The sequence below is a fragment of the Marmota monax genome, unplaced genomic scaffold, assembly GCF_021218885.2.
Source record: "Marmota monax isolate L192 unplaced genomic scaffold, Marmota_monax_Labrador192_F-V1.1 WCK01_AAM20220418_F8-fsc00034, whole genome shotgun sequence".
Lineage (NCBI taxonomy): Eukaryota > Metazoa > Chordata > Mammalia > Rodentia > Sciuridae > Marmota > Marmota monax.
In genome coordinates this window covers 8,018,787-8,038,088 of record NW_026693934.1, presented here as the reverse complement: position 1 = coordinate 8,038,088, position 19,302 = coordinate 8,018,787, and the positions used below count along the sequence as shown (strand labels likewise).

The following is a 19,302-nucleotide window of genomic DNA, read 5'->3' as shown; positions in this document are numbered from 1 at the left end:
TTAGTTGTTGAGGTAATGTGTTAATTTTGCTATGGACTGAATTGGGAACTATGCTGGACACACATTGTGGCAGACTGTATTTCCAAAGATGACCACATAAATTCTTATCCCATCTCACATGCTCCACTAATGTGGCTCCACTGAGAGGCAAAGTCTATGGTCTTCTTCCCAGAACCTGTGTAGACCTCTGTAACTGTCACATCCCTTAGAATACAGTTAAAGTGACACTGTGTGACTTCTTAGGACAGGTCACTGAGGGTAACATGACCTCCACCTCCATGCTGGCCCACTCTCTCACTTTCCCTTTCTCTCTTGGAATGCTTGCCTTTGGAACCTGTCACCATGTTATGGGGAAGCTCAGGCCACATGGGAAAACCATGTGCTGATATTCCAGTGGATAACCCAGAAAGGCCCACAGGTAGCAGCCAGCATCAATTGCCAAACATATGAGTAAACAAGCTTTCAGATATTCTAGTCTCAAGTTTCAAAATCTTCTAGTAAAGGCCACAGTTATCATGGAGTAGATCTATCATCCCTGTTGTACTCTAGTTGAATGTACATTCATAGATAACCTGAGAAATAATATACGATTTTTTTCAAAGACACTAAGTTGCGGAGAAATTGGTTATGGAGTAATAGATAAAAAAGAAACTATGGGTAATAATAGCAAATAACCAAGTAACTATAAAGAGATATTTTTACATAATGAATTTTATCTGTACTTCTTAGTAGTAATGCATAACAGAGATTTGGCAAATTCATTGAGACAGAAAGATTAATGGTTACCAAGAGCTAGAGAGAAAGGAAATGGGAAGCTGTTGGTAAATGATTATAAAGCTTCCATGAGGGATAATGAAAAAGTTTTGGAAGTATCAGGAATGGCTGCACAACATTGTGAATATAATGCCACTAAATTGCATATCAAAAAATGGTTAAAATGGCAAATTTTGTGTTGCCACAATAAAAATATTAAACCCCACCACACACGCACACCAAAAAAAAAAAAAAAAAAGGGAAGGAAAACCTATATTTGGTAAAAGTAAAACATGTATTATTGTAGGGACAAGCATGCCGCATTCCTAATAATGTAGAACAACTATTTTTGTACATTATTAAATACTATAAAAAGTTATCTAATTAGGTATAGAAGTTATAGAATTTAGATGAAAAATATATAAAATGAAATCATTAACAAAGAAACAAGATTTTTTCAAATAGTGCACTAAGGAAATTTTAAGAAAAGGGACAGAGTTTCAGGCAATAAAGACAAAATATATAATCTTGAAAATAAAATAGACCATGGAGAAAAGATGTTAAGAGACCATGAACAGAACTTCCAAGAAATATGGAATAACATTAAAAGACCAAATTTAAGATCTATTAGGATAGATGAAGGCATGAAGATACACACTAAAGGAATGCACTTTAGTGTTTTTTCAATGAAATAATATCAGAAAAGTTCTCAACCCTAAAGAATGAAATGGAAAATCCAATTCAGGAGGATTACAGGACCACAAATGTACAATATTACAACAGACCCACACCAAGGCACATTATTATGAAAATGCCTATCCTAACAGGATAGAATTTTAAAGGCTGCTAAAGAAAAAAATGTCAGATACATTTAGAAGGAAACCAATCTGAATCTCAGCTGATTTCTCAACATAGACCCTCAAAGCTGGGAGGTTCTAAAATAATATATACAAAGTTCTGAAAGAAAATGGATGCCAACCAAGAATACTATACCCAGAAAAATTAAGTTTCAGATTTGACAATAAAATAAAAACCTTTCATGATAGAGCTGAGGTTGTGGCTCAGAGGCAGAGTGCTTGCCTCGCACATGCAAGACCCTGGGTTCGATCCTCAGCACCACATAAAAATAAATAAATAAAATAAAGGTATTGTGTCCAACTATAACTAATATATATTTAAAAAACCTTTCATGATAAACAAAAGTTAAAAGAATTCACAACTAGAAAACCTGTACTACAGAACAATCTTAGCAAAATATTTCATAAAAAATTAAAGTGAAAACCAGCAAAGGGAGCAACTACACAAAAGGAATAATCAATCAAAGGAGAAACTAATTCAAATTAAAAACCAGAAATAAATCAAAATGACAGGGAATAAAAATAATACATCAGTAATAACTTTGAAGAAAACTCATCAATCAAAAGACATAGACTGGCAAATTGGATTAAAAAAATAAAAAAGACCCAACAATATACTGTCTCCAAAAGACAGAACTCATAGGCAAAGACATCCACAGACTGAAGGTAAAAGGATGGGAATAAAACATATCATTCACATGGATCTCATAAACAAGCAGGGATTATTATCTTCATAACAGATAAAATGGACTTCAAGCCAAAGTTCATCAGAAGGGACAAAGAAGGACATTTCATACTGCTTAAATGAATTATACATCAATAAGATATAATAATCATGAATATTTATGGCCCCCTAAATGGAGCATACATACATCAAATAAACCCTTCTTAATTTCAAGAATCAAATAGACCATAACACAATAATACTGGGTGACTTTAACATACCTCTCTCACCGTGGGATAGATCCTCCAAACAAAAATAAAGAAATGATAGAATTAAATAATACAATCAATAATTTAGACTTAACAGACATATTGAGTATTTCATCCATCAATGAATGAATTACTTTCTTCTTAGCAGAGAAGCAACACATGGATCCTTCTCTAAAATAGGCAATATCTTAGACCACAAAGCAACATTTAGCAAATAAAAAAATAGAGATAATACTTTGCATTCTATCAGATCATAATGGAATGAAATTGGAAATCAACAATAAAATAAAAAATAGAAGCTTTTCTAACACCTGGGGACTAAAAAAACATGGTACTGAGTGACCCATGGATAGCAGAAGAAACCAAAGATGAAATAAAAAAAAAATACTTAAGAGGTAAATGAGAAGAGCAACACAACATATCAAATTATCTGCGACACTATGAAGGCACTTCTAAGAGGAAAGTTCATTGAATTGCACTCATTCATCAAAAGAATAGGAAATTGCCAAATATTTATTTAATATTATATTATATTATATATAATTAATACTATATTATAAAAATCAACACCAAAAGCAGAAGACACAAATTAAAATCAGAGCTGAAATCAATGAAATTGAAACAAAAGAAATAATTTAGAAAACAAAATGTTGGTTCTTTGAAAAAAATAAATAAAATTGATAAACACTTAGCCAAGCTAACAAAGAGTGAGAAAACTCAAATAACTAAAATTTGTGATGAAAAAGGAAATATCATGACTGACACTACTGAAATGCAAATGATAATCAGAAATTATTTTGAAAATTTTTATACTCTAATAAAATAGAATATCTTGAAGACAACAAAGTTCTAGAGACATACGACTTACCCAAACTGAATGAAGAGGACATAGACAATTAAAACGGATCAATTTCAAGTAATGAAATTGAAGACGCTATCAAAAGGCTACTAACTAAGAAAAGCCCAGGATCAGATGGATTTTCAGCTGAGTTCTACCAGACCTTCAAAGAAGAATCAACACCAATAATCCTCAAATTATTCCATGAAATAGAAAAGGAAGGAATCCTTTTCAAACTCATTCTATGAAGCTAGTTATCACCCTGGTACCAAAACCAGAAAAGACACATCAAGGAAAGAAAATTTCAGACCAATATTCCTCATGAACATGGATGCAAAAATTCTCAATAAAATTCTGGCAAATAACATAAAAAAACATTAAAAAACACAGTACATCATGATCAAGGTGGGTTCTTCCCAGTGATGCAAGTTTGGCTCAACATACAGAAATCAATAAACATAATTCATCATCACATCAATAGACTTAAAGACAAGTATCACATGATTATCTCAGCAGACGCAGCAAAAGCAATTGACAAAATACAGCATGTTTAACACAACAGAAAAACTAGGGAAAATAGGAACATACCTCAACATTGTAAAAGCTACATATGCTAAACCCAAGGCCAACATCATTCTAAACGGAGAAAATTAAAAGCATTCCCTCTAAGAACTGGAACAAAACAAGGATACCCTCTTTCACCACTTCTATTCAACAACATCCTTGAAACGCTAGCCAGAGCAATTAGATGGAAGAAAGAAATTAAAGGGACACAAATAGGAAAAGAACTCAAAACATCCCTATTTGCCAATGACATGATTTTATACTTAGAAGACCAAAAAACTCCACCAGAAAACTTCTAGAGCTCATAAATGAATTCAGCAGTGTAGCAGGATATAGAATTAACACCCCAAAATCAATGTATCAGTGGTAAATCATCTGAAAGAGAAATTAGGAAAACTATAAAAAACTCAAAATAAAATAAAAATTTGGGAATCAATCTAGCAAAAGAGGCGAAAGACCTCTACAATGAAAACTACAGAATACTAAAGAAAGAAATTGAAGATGACCCTAGAAGATGGAAAGATCTCCTATGTTCTTGGATAGGCAGAATTAATATTGTCAAAGTGGCCATACTATCAAAAGTGCTATACAGATTTAATAAAATTCCTATTAAAATTCCAATGTTCTTCACAGAAATAGAAAAAGAACTCATGAAATTCATTTGCTTTTGAATAGTTGGAAAAGTCAAAGCAATCCTTAGCAAGAAAAGTGAAGCAGTAGGCATCACAACACCAGACCTTAAACTATACTATAGAGCCACAGTAACAAAAATGGAATGGTACTGGCACCAAAACAGACATATGTAGACCAATGGTACAGAATAGAAGAGACAGAGAGAAATCCACATAAATACAGTTATTTCATACTAGACAAAGGCACCAAAAACATACATGGAGAAAAGATAGCCTCTTCAACAAAGTGCTAGGAAAACTGAAAATCCATATGTAACAAAATTAAATTAAACACCATCTCTCACCCAGAACAAAAATTAACTCAAAGTGGATCAAGGACCTAGGCATTAGAACAGATACCTTTCGCCAAAAAGAAAAAAAAGTAGGCCCAAATCTACATCATGTTGGCACAGGAACCAACTTTCTATATTTCAATAAAATAGAAGATAGTGAAGACATTGATAAATTCCTTAAGTCATATGATTTGCCCAGACTGAGTCAGGAGGATACTCACAACTTAAACAGACCAATAACAATAGATGAAATAGAAGAAGCAATCAAAAGACTTCTAACCAAGAAAAGCCCAGGACCGGATGGGTATACAGCGGAGTTTTACAAAACCTTTAAGGAAGAATTAATACCAATACTTTTCAAGTTATTTCAGGAAATAGAAAAAGAAGGAGCTCTGCCAAATTCATTCTATGAGGCCAACATCACCCTGATTCCGAAACCAGACAAAGACACCTCAAAGAAAGAAAACTACAGACCAATATCCCTGATGAACATAGATGCAAAAATCCTCAATAAAATTCTGGCGAATCGGATACAAAGGCACATCTTAACAAGACTCTTAAAATGCAAGAAATAAAATTAGAAATCAAAAAATGGGATGGAATCAAACCAAAAATTTTTTTTTCACAGCAAAGGAAATAATCAAGAACATGAAGAGAGAGCCTACAAAATTGGAGAAAATCTTTGCCACCTGCACTTCAGATAGAGCATTAATCTCCAGGATATATAAAGAACTCAAAAAACTTAACACCATAAAACCCCCAAATAACCCAATCAATAAATGAGCAAAAGAACTGAACGGGCACTTCATAGAAGAAGAAATAAAATTCATCAACAAATATATGAAAAAATGTTCAATATCTCTAGGGGTTAGAGAAATGCAAATTAAAAATACACTGAGTTTCATCTCATTTCAGTCAGAATGGCCATTATCAAGAAAACGAGTAACAATAAATGTTGGTGGGACTGCAGATTGGTACAACCACTATGGAAAGCAGTAGGGAGATCCCTCAGAAAATTTGGAATGGAACCACCACTGACCCAGCTATCCCATTCCTTGGGATGTACTCAAAGGACTTAAAATCAGCATACTATAATGATATAGCCACATCAATGTTTATAGCAGCTCAATTCACAAGAGCTAAACTATGGAACCAACTTAGATGCCCTTCAACAGATGAATGGAAAAGAAAATGTGACACACACACACACACACACACAATGAAATATTACTCAACCATAAAGAGAAATGAAATTTTGGCATTTGCCAGTAAATGGATGGAACTGGAGACTATTATGCTAAGTGAAATAAGCCAATCCCCCAAAGCAAAGGCCAAAGTTCTCTCTGATATGCGTGTGCTATCTCACAATAGGGAAGAACAGAAGGAAAAATAAGTACTTTGGATTAGGCAAAGGGGAATGAAGGGAAGGGAGATGGATTTGGAGGAGGAAAATTAGTAGAATGAATTGGACATTACTTTCCCTTGTTCATATATGAATATACGACTAATGAAATTCCACATCATGTACAACCAGATGAGAAATTGTATACTATATGTCAAAGGAAAAGGGTGAAGAAGACAGATTAGCAGATAGAGCTTGGCATTTCTTTTAAGAAGGTAAAAATAAAGACAGTTAAACATTTAAAGAAAATATTATATTCTATACAATAAAACTGCAAAGAGAGCTTATAGGATTTTGAAAATACTGACAAATGTTTGGCAGACATAAAGTTAAGCATTTGACTTTATAAGGGAGGTAAATTTTCTGAGTCTATGCCTGTCTGGAAATGAATTAAGTTTGCCCTCATCATTAGTGGTCATGCTGGGCATACGAATCCCTTTTATTTTTTAGTTTTGGTCCTGGGGATTGGATTCAGGGACATTTAACTACTGAGCCACATCCCCAGCCCTTTTTATATTCTACTTTGAGATGGGGTCTTATGCTTATGGTCTTACTAAGTTGCTGAGGCTGGCACTGAACTTATGATCCTCCTGCCTCAGCTGGGATTATAGGCATGCATCATTGCTCAAAGCTGGGCATACAAATCTTTAACAATATTACTAATTCATCCAACACTGGATAATGCTGATGATATTATTCCTTTGTAAGTTATAAATTTTTTCTTCATTTTAGAGGCTTTCTGGAACTTCTATCACTAGTGTTCTAAAATATGATAATGATCTATATGTATCTATATCATCTATATTTACATATGCCTATTCATTTTGAATAACATTAAGTTTAGCTATTGGAAATTTCTATGATTCTTTGATGATTTTTTTTCCTTTTCATTTACTCTTTTTTTCTGGGATTCCTGTTAGTATAGTGTTGGGTCTATACATTTATGTCTTATTTATTGACTCTCATATTTTCCTCTTTTGTCTTTTTACTCCATAAATACTTGGAGTTTTTCTCTCTCAACTCTTCTATAGAATTATTTTAATTTGGCAGTCATACTTTTAACATCCTTTTGTTCCTTGATTTTTTTTTCATAGTATTCTGGTTTTATTTAAATTTGCAGTATCACTGTAAATCTGAAGCTACTAATTAGAAGATTTTAGAAAGTTATCTTCAGGATGCATTTTAGTATTTGTTTACCCTGTTCATGCTATAGATTTCCTCCTAAAATATCCAATGACCCTGGTTGCCCTTCATATTAAGAATGAGGAATAGCAGGCTGGCCTGGGCACTCAGGACACATGAGGCTTATCACCAAGAGGATTTGATATAACACCACTGATTGAATGTGAGAGGTGGGGGAGATGTTTGTGTCCTTAGTAATCCTCAGAGTCCTGAGGATTTCTGACTTGCAACATGGTAGGGATATTTTCAGTTGCTATAACAGGAAACACAGGAAGATAAGTAGATTCATCAGAAAGCAAAAAAGAGAAAAAAATAAGAGGAAATAAGAAAAAAGTTTACTTTCAGACATATAAGAACAGGTTGATACCATGGTGGAAAGTTTTAAGAGGCAGGTCTGGAGTCCAAGAGAAAGAAACAACTGGATTTTGACATTCAGAAACCACTGCCCAAACAGTTGCATACAGTTATTGGACTGGATGTCATGACACAAATAGTTTGAGAAAAGTAAAAAAAAAAAAGTTAAAGAAAAGGACAGCAAACAGGGAGACAACATTCTGAGGAAGAGTAACCCAGAAGAAAACTAAAAAACTAAAACTTAAAGATCAGGGGGGCTGAGGCTTTAGCACATATGGTTTTTCAGTCATCATAATAGGTGTTTGGTAGATATTTTCAATTAGAACTTGCATCCTTTGGTTTGGGGAAATTTTCTTATGTTACTTTTCCTTCCTCTGTCTTTTCTCATTTTCCATTTGTTATTTCTAGGTGATTTCCTCAGTATCTCTTTTCCTTCCTTAATGAATTATTAATTGCTGATAGTATAACTTTAATTTCTAAGAGCATGCACCTGTTTGCTGATAATTTTCTTTGTCTTACTCAATTCATGGGCAAAATATTTCTTTTTACTTCTCTGTGGTTATTAATTATAGTTTTTGTTTTACTGTCTTTCTTGTCTTACACATTTGCTTTTCATGAGAGGCTTTCCTCCATGCCTGGTGATCTTTCATTGTGTACTCATTTAAGAGTAAGACACTAAAATGCTATGCAACATTCCGTGTGGGAGACTTCCTATACAGTCATCACTGACTGTTTTCTTGGGGGATCACTTAACAGTCTCAATACATTTTTTTGTTAATCTAGTAAGGCTTTTCAAGGAGGATACAGTGCTAGCCACCAGGGAGCTGATAAGAGAAATATGATAATGATATCACCATTAATTAAGTAGTCTTTGGCTTAATCTGCTTATTTTCCACTTAGTGCTTTACTCCCTCAACTGCCTCTCTTCCTAAACATTGTTTTAAAAACATTTTTGTAAGAAGAGCAAAATAAAACAGTATTGTTATACACATAAAATATATAATAGACTGCTGTTTCATCTACTAAATAATGTTTAATTTCAGAACTTTGTTCCATTCTACATTTTAAAGAATTTGTTTCTTTAAAGGTTTACCTCTTCACCTTTCCACTAATAAAATTGTTTAAGACTTGCTAAAACAAAAGCAATCTTCTCAACAACATCAAACAATGAAAGAAATCTTCCCCCAAAAAGAGAATTCTCAGGGCCTTCAAATAGAGGTGGGCTCCTTAATTGAGTTATTTAATTAAACTATTTTTAAAAAGAACTTTTACTACTTAAGCAATGACTAATTTTGGAAAACAGCATTTGAGAAATTTTTATTATGTATTAGAAGCAGTTTGGGAGGAAAGGTTAGGAATTACTTACAGAAATTACCTTTGCTACTATGAGAGTTTACTAACAGTGCATGGGAGTGATCAACATGGGTACTTTTCTAAAAATGCATGCCACTTGGATAACAATAAATTGAGCCTTCAGCATGTCAAATTCAGAAAAGAAAGGAGTGGGTAGAAATTATTCTAATAATTTCTTGACCAAAGGATACACTAAGAATATAATTTTAGCAAATGGGAAGATTTGCAATGATGATGGCTAATGAAATGATGGCTAAATTGGACAATAATGAATGTTGTCACAGGTAGTGAATCTTACAAGTTAGTATCTTGGCTATGGAGCTACCAGAAGCTAAAAGACTTAATAGGAATAAAGATTTCCTCTGAGGAAAGCAGGGAGAAATCCAATCCATACCATTAGTTATGATTTCTGATTATAGCCTTTGGGCAATTCGGCAGGAAGTTCATTGATGAGGTTTCTTTCACATTTAGCAGCTATGATTGATAGGAAATCAAGGGAGAAAACCTCTTTGCTACATCCTAAAGATAATAATATGCACTAGATGAAAATAAAGAAAGGGTTTTTAAAACATGGGTTTTTAACTTGTGACCCATGGACTTCTCAAGACCTTAGAGGGTCTTCTGTGAGCCCCTGAAATTGACTATAAAATATTGTGTACATTGCACATGTGTTTTGAGAGAGCAGTTCTTTTTTTCCCATAGTCTCAAAGGGATTCAAGACCCATCTAAGATTATGAGAATAGGATAAAATATTTCAAAATGCACTTGTGATTTTAAAACTCCATTTCTTTCCTCACTTATTTAAGGTAAAGAGGGATTGAGAAATCACATGTCAAATATACACATGGGTAGTAAATCTAACTTTTATAAAGGAAACAAACATATGAAGTCTTTAGATAATTCATGAAAGTCCCTGTGGCTTCTCGCGTGATAATTTTTCAAAACTGATGAATACCTATAGAGAGTAACTCCTATGCAGGCATAGAACATGCTACTAAAGTGTTTGCACAGTCAAAAAGAGGAAAACTGTTGCTGAGGTGAAGAGAAGAAAGCACAGGATTCTAATAGCTAGGAAATTACCATACTGGGTCTGGGGCTGTAGCTCATTGGTAGAGCGCCCGCCTTGCACATGTGAGGCATTGGGTTCAATCCTCAGCACCACATAAAAATAAATAAAGATACTGTGTCCATCTACAACTAAAAAATATTTAAAAAATTTACCATATTGGCAGGACTCAAAGACTTGAATATCACCTAGGTCAGCTTAAAACAAAACACACAACCCTAGATGTTTTGAGACAGAGATATATTACCACTAAATCCTCAAGCAGGTTTCAGTTGGTATTTGGGACATGGCTGATTAATATTAGAAGAAACTTTTTTTTTGCCTTTTAAAAAATTGTTCTAATTAGCTATACATGACAGTAGAATGCATTTTGACATACTGTACACAAGAGGAGCACAACTTCTCCTTCCTCTTGCTGTACTGCACTCACACCAGTAGTATAATCACACATGTATATAGGGTAATAATTCTGTCTCATTTTAAGGTCCTTCCCATTTCCATATCCTCTCCCTTCCCCTTACTCCCTTCTGCACAATCTGAAGTTCCTTCATTCTTCCCTACTTCCCCACTATGGATCATTATCTGCTTATCAGAAAAAAACACTTGGCCTTTGGTTCTTCGGGATTGACTTATTTCACTTAGCATGATATTCTCTACTACCATCCATTTACCGTCAAATGCCGTAATTCTATTCTTCTTTAAGGCTGAGTAATATTCCATTGTGTATATGTGCTACATATATTTATCCATTCATCTGTTGAAGGGCACCTAGATTGGTTCCATAGTTTCGCTCTTGAATTGAGCTGCTATAAACACTGATGTTTCTGTGACACTATAGCATGCTAATATTAAGTCCTTTGGGTATAAACCAAAGAATGGGAAGACTGGGTCAAATGGTATTTCCACTCCAAGTTTTCTGAGGAATCTCCATACTGCTTTCCATAGTGGTTGTACCAATTTGCAGTCCTACCAACAATGTAGGAGTGTACCTTTTTCTCCATATTCTCACCAACATTTATTATTGCTTATATTCTTGATAATTGCCATTCTGATTGGAGTGAGATGAAATCTTAGAATACTTTTGATTTGCATTTCTCTAATTGTTAGAGATGATGAACATTTTTTCATATGTTTGTGGATCAACTGTATTTCTTCTTTTGTGAAGTGTTTGTTCAGTTCCTTAGTCCATTTATTGATTGGATTACTTTTGTTGTTGTTGTTTAAGTTTTTTGAGTTCTTTATGTATCCTGGAGATTAGTGCTCTATCTGATGTGAGTGTAGTAAAGATGTTCTCACACTCTCTGGGCTCTCTCTTCAAGTTATTGATAGTTTCTGTTGTTGTGAAGAAGCTTTTTAGTTTGAGTCCATCCCATTTATTGATTCTTAATTTTACTTCTTGTGCTTTAGGAGTTTTGTTAAGGAAGTCAGGTCCACAGCTGACATGATGAAGATTTGGGCCTATTTTTTCTAAATGCAATTAACTTTTAATAACATACTGATTTATAGATACATATACTAAAAATAAATGCAAAATTTCTGTCTCTAAGATGTTTCTAATGATTGTTATGTTGTCCTTTCAATATTAATTTTTTTATCAAGTGTCCATTTTTAGTGGAGTTGGTGACACTTCTACAGCTGTCAGTGGCTTTACTAATTAAAGCACCTGAGAAAAAGGCAAAATAATTGTAAATAATACTTTCCAAATAAACACATTTTCTAAAAATGTTAAATTAAGTAATAACATGATTCTCTGCTACTTAGAGTCTAAAGAAATAACCTTATTGGTGTCACTGAAATGGAACAGAATCTTTAAATTCCAACAGTCATACTATTAGCTAAATATTAAGCACCATACCATACTGGCAGGCTGATATTTTAAGAACTAATGACTCTATTATTGTTATCATTTTCCTTAGTGGCCAAGATAGGCAGGAACACAGAAAGACAAAATATTTTTATGGTCTGGTAAAGCTTGGTTACTGCATAGCAAGATTTAATTAAAAAGTCTTTTATCTTTTATAACAATATTCTTGTACTTAGAAAAGACATTACAGTAATAAGTTACAGACAAACATCCTAACTCACCATGACTATTTGTCCTTAGAAAGAAATGATTAGAGAAAATAACCCTTTAAATGTGTGATAAATAAGGAATTTAAAAATAAATATTTCTAAAATTGAGATGTGATCCGAGCCTACAGTGATTTTTATCACAAGACTCATAGAAAAATGTAGTCAAGGCAACATGCCCATGTCATGATGAATGGAGACAGAGGAACATATACTCCTCTCTTCAGTCAAATAGCTGACACTAGCCATTGTGTTCCTCTCTTTTGTTCAATATTATTTTTGAAAAACAAAGGAAAAATCTTGCCTTTGGTGAGAAGTGCTAGGAATAAAAATTGTTAAATGCTTAAGATGGCAACACATGTTTTTATCTGGAAGGCTCAGGGACCTAATCTATTTGCTTTATTTTGTACCATGGTAAACTACTGGTCTTTTGAGACAAATCTTCTGGCCATATGATAGGTTTAAAAGTCAGTTATTAGAACTGAAAGAGAGGAAAAGGAAATTTAGTAAAACTCATAAAAAACAATAAGGCACTTCAAAGCCTGGTGCTATTCCAGTGAAGCACAGGCCACCAATCAAAGCACTGATGTCAGGTTTAACAGACTTTGATCAAAGGGTAGCTCTGGTAGAAACCATTACTACCTCTTGTCATTTAGCTCTTGTTCCTAAAAAAATTAATAAACCTCTGTTTTACAAACAGATGATTGGGACTTCATGCTGGTCTCCTGAAGGATAGGGAACTAATGATTAGAATTGTAATTAAAGAGCTCTCATTAATATTTGTAAACAAGCCAAAAAGAATCTGTTTTCAAGGATATAGAGTGAAGAAATAGGGTTTTAATCACCTAACTTAAAAAAAAACAACCTTTAAATTATCTTAAAAAAGAAATGACTGATAGATTTTTAAAAAAAAGATATTCCAGGCCTGGGGTTGTGGTTCAGAGGTAGAGCACTCACCTAGCACATGTGAGGCCCTGAGTTTGATCCCCAGCCCCCGCCCCCCCCCAAAAAAAAAAAAAGAGAAAGAAAAAGATCAATCAAGGTATTGTATCCAACTACAGCTAAAAATTAAATATTAAAAAAAAAGATATTCTGTGGCTGGGGTTGTGGCTCAGTGGTGGAGTGCTTGCCTAGCATGCGCAAGGCGCTGGGTTCAATCCTCAGCACCCCATAAATGTCAAATAAACATATTGTGTCCACCCAAAACTTAAAATATAAATTAAAAAAAAGATATTCCAAATTGTCCATTCCCAAGTGATTGAATAAAATTTTAACAGTGATCTGATCTACTTTAAAGTAGAACTGGTTTTTCTCTGCAGGTTGGAGAAAATAGAACAATAAACTTACTCTGGTTTAAAAAAGGCATAAAATAAAATGTTATTAATTATTTTTATCAATGACATCAAAACTAGTACATGCAAATGTCTCCGAAATGGCTGTCTATTCTAATAGGAACAATTAGAATTTACAGCAAAATATCATATAATGTACCAATCACTAGAATGTCATTCAGAAAGTGTAATTAATCAACCAATGTTTAGTGTATGTCTTTGTATCATAATTTGTATCATAATTTCTCTTTTAAACTCTAGGTCTGACCTAGGACATCAGGTAAGGTACAGAAGCACCTCAAACTCAGGATGTTTGGAATGAATTCCTCATCTCTGTCTTTAAGCCATGCCTTTCCTACTGTCACAGTCTCTGCTCTTAACAGCTTGCCACCCATTAACTATGAAATCCTCTGTGATGGACTAGTTTGACTAAACTGGATCTCTTCCCATTGCTTCAATCTGTCCTCTTCTTATCTACCTGCATGTATTTTACTGTGGCATTTCCCTTAAATGCCTGCTTCAATCCCTTCCTTCTACTCTCTCTGAAAATGGTGGTATTGGAAAAGAGTCCAACTAGGCCTCATTTTGTTGATTCTAACTCTGAACTGTATGAACTGTTTCTTCTCCTCTCTCTTATCACTTCTACTATTAGGAGTTTCGGGTGGAACTGAGGGCTCCTGATAACCCTCTGAATCCCTGACAAAGGAACTGGCTTAACTAATAGACCTGTAAATGCCTAATAGCACCATAATTTTTTTGGAGGGTAAGAGGTACATTATAAAAAACTGGTTACAATGCAAGGCCAAAATTAGATTTCCTATTTCTTACCTTAGCAGCAGAGGAGATGGGCCTTGGCATGCCCTTTCACTCTGCTCAAGGCAGAAGCAGCAAGCATAAGAGGGGCACATCTCTGGGGAATCACAGCAAGCCACCCACTTGAACTGTGGTAGCCCAAACAAGAGTGCTACCACAGTTCAAAATCAAGGAGAAAAAGCCTGAAAGTGGAGGGAAAGAAAAATCTTTTCCCTATAGGCAGAAACTGGATGGGAATCTGGACAGAAATAATCCATTTCCCAATAACACTGCCTTCAAGAACTTCTGTCTTTTTTCCCCTCCAACTCTTTTCCCACATTGCCACTATGATTATTTTTTGAAAACAAAAATCCAATCATGTCATTCATCTGCTCAAGAACTTCCAATGAGGGTGGGGATATAGCTCAGTTGGTAGAGTGCTTGCCTTGCATGCACAAGCCCCTGGGTTCAATCCCCAGCACCACAAAAGAAAAAAACAAAAACAAACAAACAAACAAACAAACAAAACTCTTCCAATGACAATACATTCTTCCAGGATAAAGTCAGACTTCTAGGCATGTCATGTATGGGCTTCTCTCCATCTGGTTAGTACCCAAGTTTTAGGCTTCTTCTCTCCTTTGACACTTCTTGTGTGCCTTACACTCACACATTTATATGATCTTTCCATTCCCAAAATAGTTGATATCTTTTCACATAGCTGTGCTTTGGGTATTCTTTCTGCCTGAAATGGGACCTACTCACTCCCTTTGAACTCATCCTTCTAAATCTAACTTAGATGTTTCCTTATGGAAACTTTCCCACATCCACCAAGTGGTTATTTATTCTGTCCTGTGTTCCCAGAGTCTGGTTTACATACCTCAATTTTTCACATTTATCATCTTGCATTACATGATTTGCTTATAATTACCTCTCCCAACTAAAGAGTGGGCTCCAAAGGAGAATTAGCCATTTTCCTCATCCTTGCATCCTCAGAGACTAGCATGTCTTTTTAAAAACAATTTTATTGAGATGTAATTTAAAAAAAGTGTTTATATGCCATAAGTTCACCCTTTTAAAATGTCCAATTCAATGACTTTTAGTAAATTCATAGTTGTGCAACTATCACCATTGTTTAATTGTAGAACATTTTCATTACCCTCAGAAGAAACCCCATACTCATTAGGTAGAAATCACTTCCCATCCCTTCCTTCCACAAGCCCCTGACAAGCCACTTTATGTTTCTGTGGATTTGCCTATTCTGCCCAATTCATATATATGGAGCCACACAACATATAGCCTTTTTGTCTGTTTTTCACTTAGTATGATATTCTCAGGACTTCATTCCTTTTTAAGGTCAAACAGTATTTCATTGTATGGATAAACCACATTTTGTTCATCAATTCAATTTATGGACACTTGGATAGCTCTAGCTCATTGACTATAATGAATCATGCCGCTGTGATATTTATGTACAAGTGTTTGTGAGGACATATGTTTTCAATTCTCTTGAGAACAGAATTTCTGGGTCATACAGATTTTATGCTTAACATTTTAAGAAATTGTTAGGCTCTTTCTCAAAATGGCTGCAGGATTTTACAGTCTCACAAACATTGCATGAATGTGCTAATTTTTCTATATCATTACCAATACTTGTTTTCTTTTTAAATTTTAATCATCCTAGTGGGTGTGAAGTGGTATCTCATTGTGGTTTTGATTTTCATTCCATATAATCTTTTTTTTTTAAATTTTAATATTTATTTATTTATTTTTTTAGTTTTCGGCGGACACAACATCTTTGTTTGTATGTGGTGCTGAGGATCGAACCCGGGCCGCACGCGTGCCAGGTGAGCGCGCTACCGCTTGAGCCATATCCCCAGCCCCCATATAATTTTAATCAATGTTTATATGATGATCTTTGAATGCCTGTGCAGAGTACACATCTCATAAACACTGGCAAAACCAAACCAAAGTGTTTCAATGTTTGTATATTTCTCAAATATTTATGGAGGGCTCACAATGTGCTAACTTTAAAGCATCTACTAGAGTGTGACAAAAGTATGAGAGATGACTTTGCAGCAAAAGGGCCAGGGTTCAAATCCCAGCTCTACTATTTATTGTTTGTACAAACTTGGGCAGATTGCAATACCCTTCTGAACTCAGTGGGGCATGATAACTATCTGCCTCTTAGTGTTGCTGTGAAGGTTAAATAAGATCATGAATATTAAGGGTTTAGCATAGTGGCTACATAGAATAAGTTCTCCATACAGGTTAATTCTTATTACTTAAGTCACAAAGATAAACAAGACAAAAGTAACACAATATGAAAAGTTATGATTATCAGTTATTTATGTCTATATCCATAATAATGATTCTTATTATTAGGCTACTGTGTAGACTAATCACATAGTATTTATAGGGTTATTTGATTTTCTAAAATGTATACTAAATAAATATTCTAATTTAAGATGTGTTGGCCCCAAGAAAACAGTGCCCTAACATATTCATAAATGAGATTTTTGGACAAGACAGATTTAGACTTTATGAAAACTACTGCCCCTATGATCAATTTTTTTTCCATTATTACTGTTTATTTAACTAGACAATTATACTATGGTAAAAAGGTTATTTTTTTATATGTATGAGATAATTTTTTATTTGAACTTTTTAGCCTACAAGACAAACATTTCATACAATGTTTGCATTTGATAAAAAAATGCAGTTTGTTTTTTAATTTTTGAGAGTATATTTAAAAATTTTAGTTATATTGAGGAGTTCTCCTTCCCAACTACAGTTATTTTTTTTGCAGAATACCAGCCATCATCTTATATATTTTTAGTGTAAATATGGGTATTTGAAGTGTAATTTTGTTTTGGGTAAAAGTGTTTGAGAAGCTTATGAGGACAAAGACCAGGGAACTTGAGGACAACTGTGATGAGGCAGGCCAAAGCTCTCAGCAGACAGGGAAGGTAAAGAAGGGAGGCAACCAGGAAGAGATTCATGAAGAGAAAGGAAAACTGGGAATATTGAACTAAGAATGCATAAAATTAAAACAACTGATACGGAAAACTAGAGACTTCAGTACAGTCGAAGCAAGAAATGACTGGGAATAGCTGTTCTGGCTCATTGAGGAATTTCCTGAGATCTGTTTCACAATGGAAAGATTATTACTATATGAAGTAAAAAAATGGAATCAGCTCTGGCTTACTGAACTTGGAAGAAAAGACGCCAAGCAGGAAGGAGTCACAGCCTAAGTGGAAGTCAGATTCATTACCCACACTAAATTTGAGTCCTTTTTTTGCTCAACCCACTTATCATTTATGCCCCATGTTTCCCTCAGGATACTTTTTAACTTATGTATAATGGATGAAAAGGAACTTAGAAGCCATCTAGTAATCTAGGGCTTTAAATAACTGGATATATTATGTTTCTGATTATCTAATTAATGGGGAATGGAGAAAAAGAATATGGAAAGGCCTTAAAGAGGTTTAAGAGAAGGAACCAAGTTCCCCACACTACAGCTAAAGAAGGAACAGCCCTTAGAAGATGATAGCCAAATGAAAACCAGAGAGAAGCAGCAGCTCCCTATCAGTCTACTTTATGTAGAAACAGCCTTTTATCACTCGGAAGTTGACAATATACACTAATATTATCCATACCTTTCTTTCCATCTGGAGGCAACCAACCTTATAACTCAATGGAAACCACTGTAAGAAAATCAAAACCCCTCAGCCTGGGATGGTGCAATACAAGCAACTTGGGGGGCTAAGGCAGGAGAATCAAAGTTTGAAGCCAGCCTTGGCAACTTAATGAGACCCTGAGCAACTTAGCAAGACCCTGTCTCAAAATAAAAAATAAAAAGGACTGGAGATATAGCTCAGTAGAAGCACCCCTGGGTTCAATCCCTAATACCAGCACGACCCCCTCCCCCTGCCCCAATTTAAAATTTCAAATATGAAAAAAGGAAGAAGTGGAAAGAAAATTGACTGCATCTGAGATAGTACCCTGGGGATGAAATGACTCCCACATAGGACTGCTTACTTAGGGACTGGCAACCACAATGTGCAGAGGCATCTTTCTTCATAGAGGTGAAATCTGTTTTCTCCATCTGAGTTGGATTTCAAGTTGGCTTTTATTTGAGCTAATAAATAATTTCTTTTAAAAACATAAACATATTGGGATGGGCAAAGAATTGTGACTCATGAATTTGTGTGGATTATTGAAATACCAATGCTTAACAACAGGTAGAGGAGAGGTATCTGCCAAGCTTGGGTTGAAATAGAGTCATAGAAGCCCATGTGATGCTTGATTATGGAGAGAATCAGAAAGTCCTAGTGGTGAGTTGAAGGAGTAAAATGAAGGGATTGAAGAATGGCTAAAAAAATTACCAAAATATTTCAATATTTTAAAAACTTATACAAAGTACATTTATACTAGTATACAGTACTGGAGTCCCAGTATTGGTTCTATGTATTTTTCTTTCAGTCTCAATAGTTAGGTGAGTTATGTGGCAGAAAGAGGACACTGATTAAAAGAGAGAGAGAGAGAGAGAAAAAAAAAGATAATGTAATTTTGAAGGACACAGTATCAGAAGAAAGAAGGCAGGAAACATCAAAAAATACAAAATTTGTGTCTAGGAAAGTATTTCATTCTTCTCCTTTTCCTAATCACAGATCTCCCTGTCCCCAGGAATCATAATCAGCAATATTATGCTCTAGGTCAATTCTCAGAAAAATAATTTGCCAAAATCTCATATGCTATTTGCCCAGTGACCAACATGTTAAAAAGTAAATACACCTAAAATGTAATTCAGTGAAGATCAATTTGCCAAATTCATTGGTTTTCT

General features: G+C 34.5%; 1 protein-coding gene across 6 annotated transcripts in view; it reads right to left on the bottom strand.

The window, feature by feature from the left end:
• Positions 1–19,302, bottom strand: part of Zranb3 (zinc finger RANBP2-type containing 3) — a 232,121-nt gene that overhangs the window by 32,505 nt on the left and 180,314 nt on the right. The window lies entirely within an intron of this gene.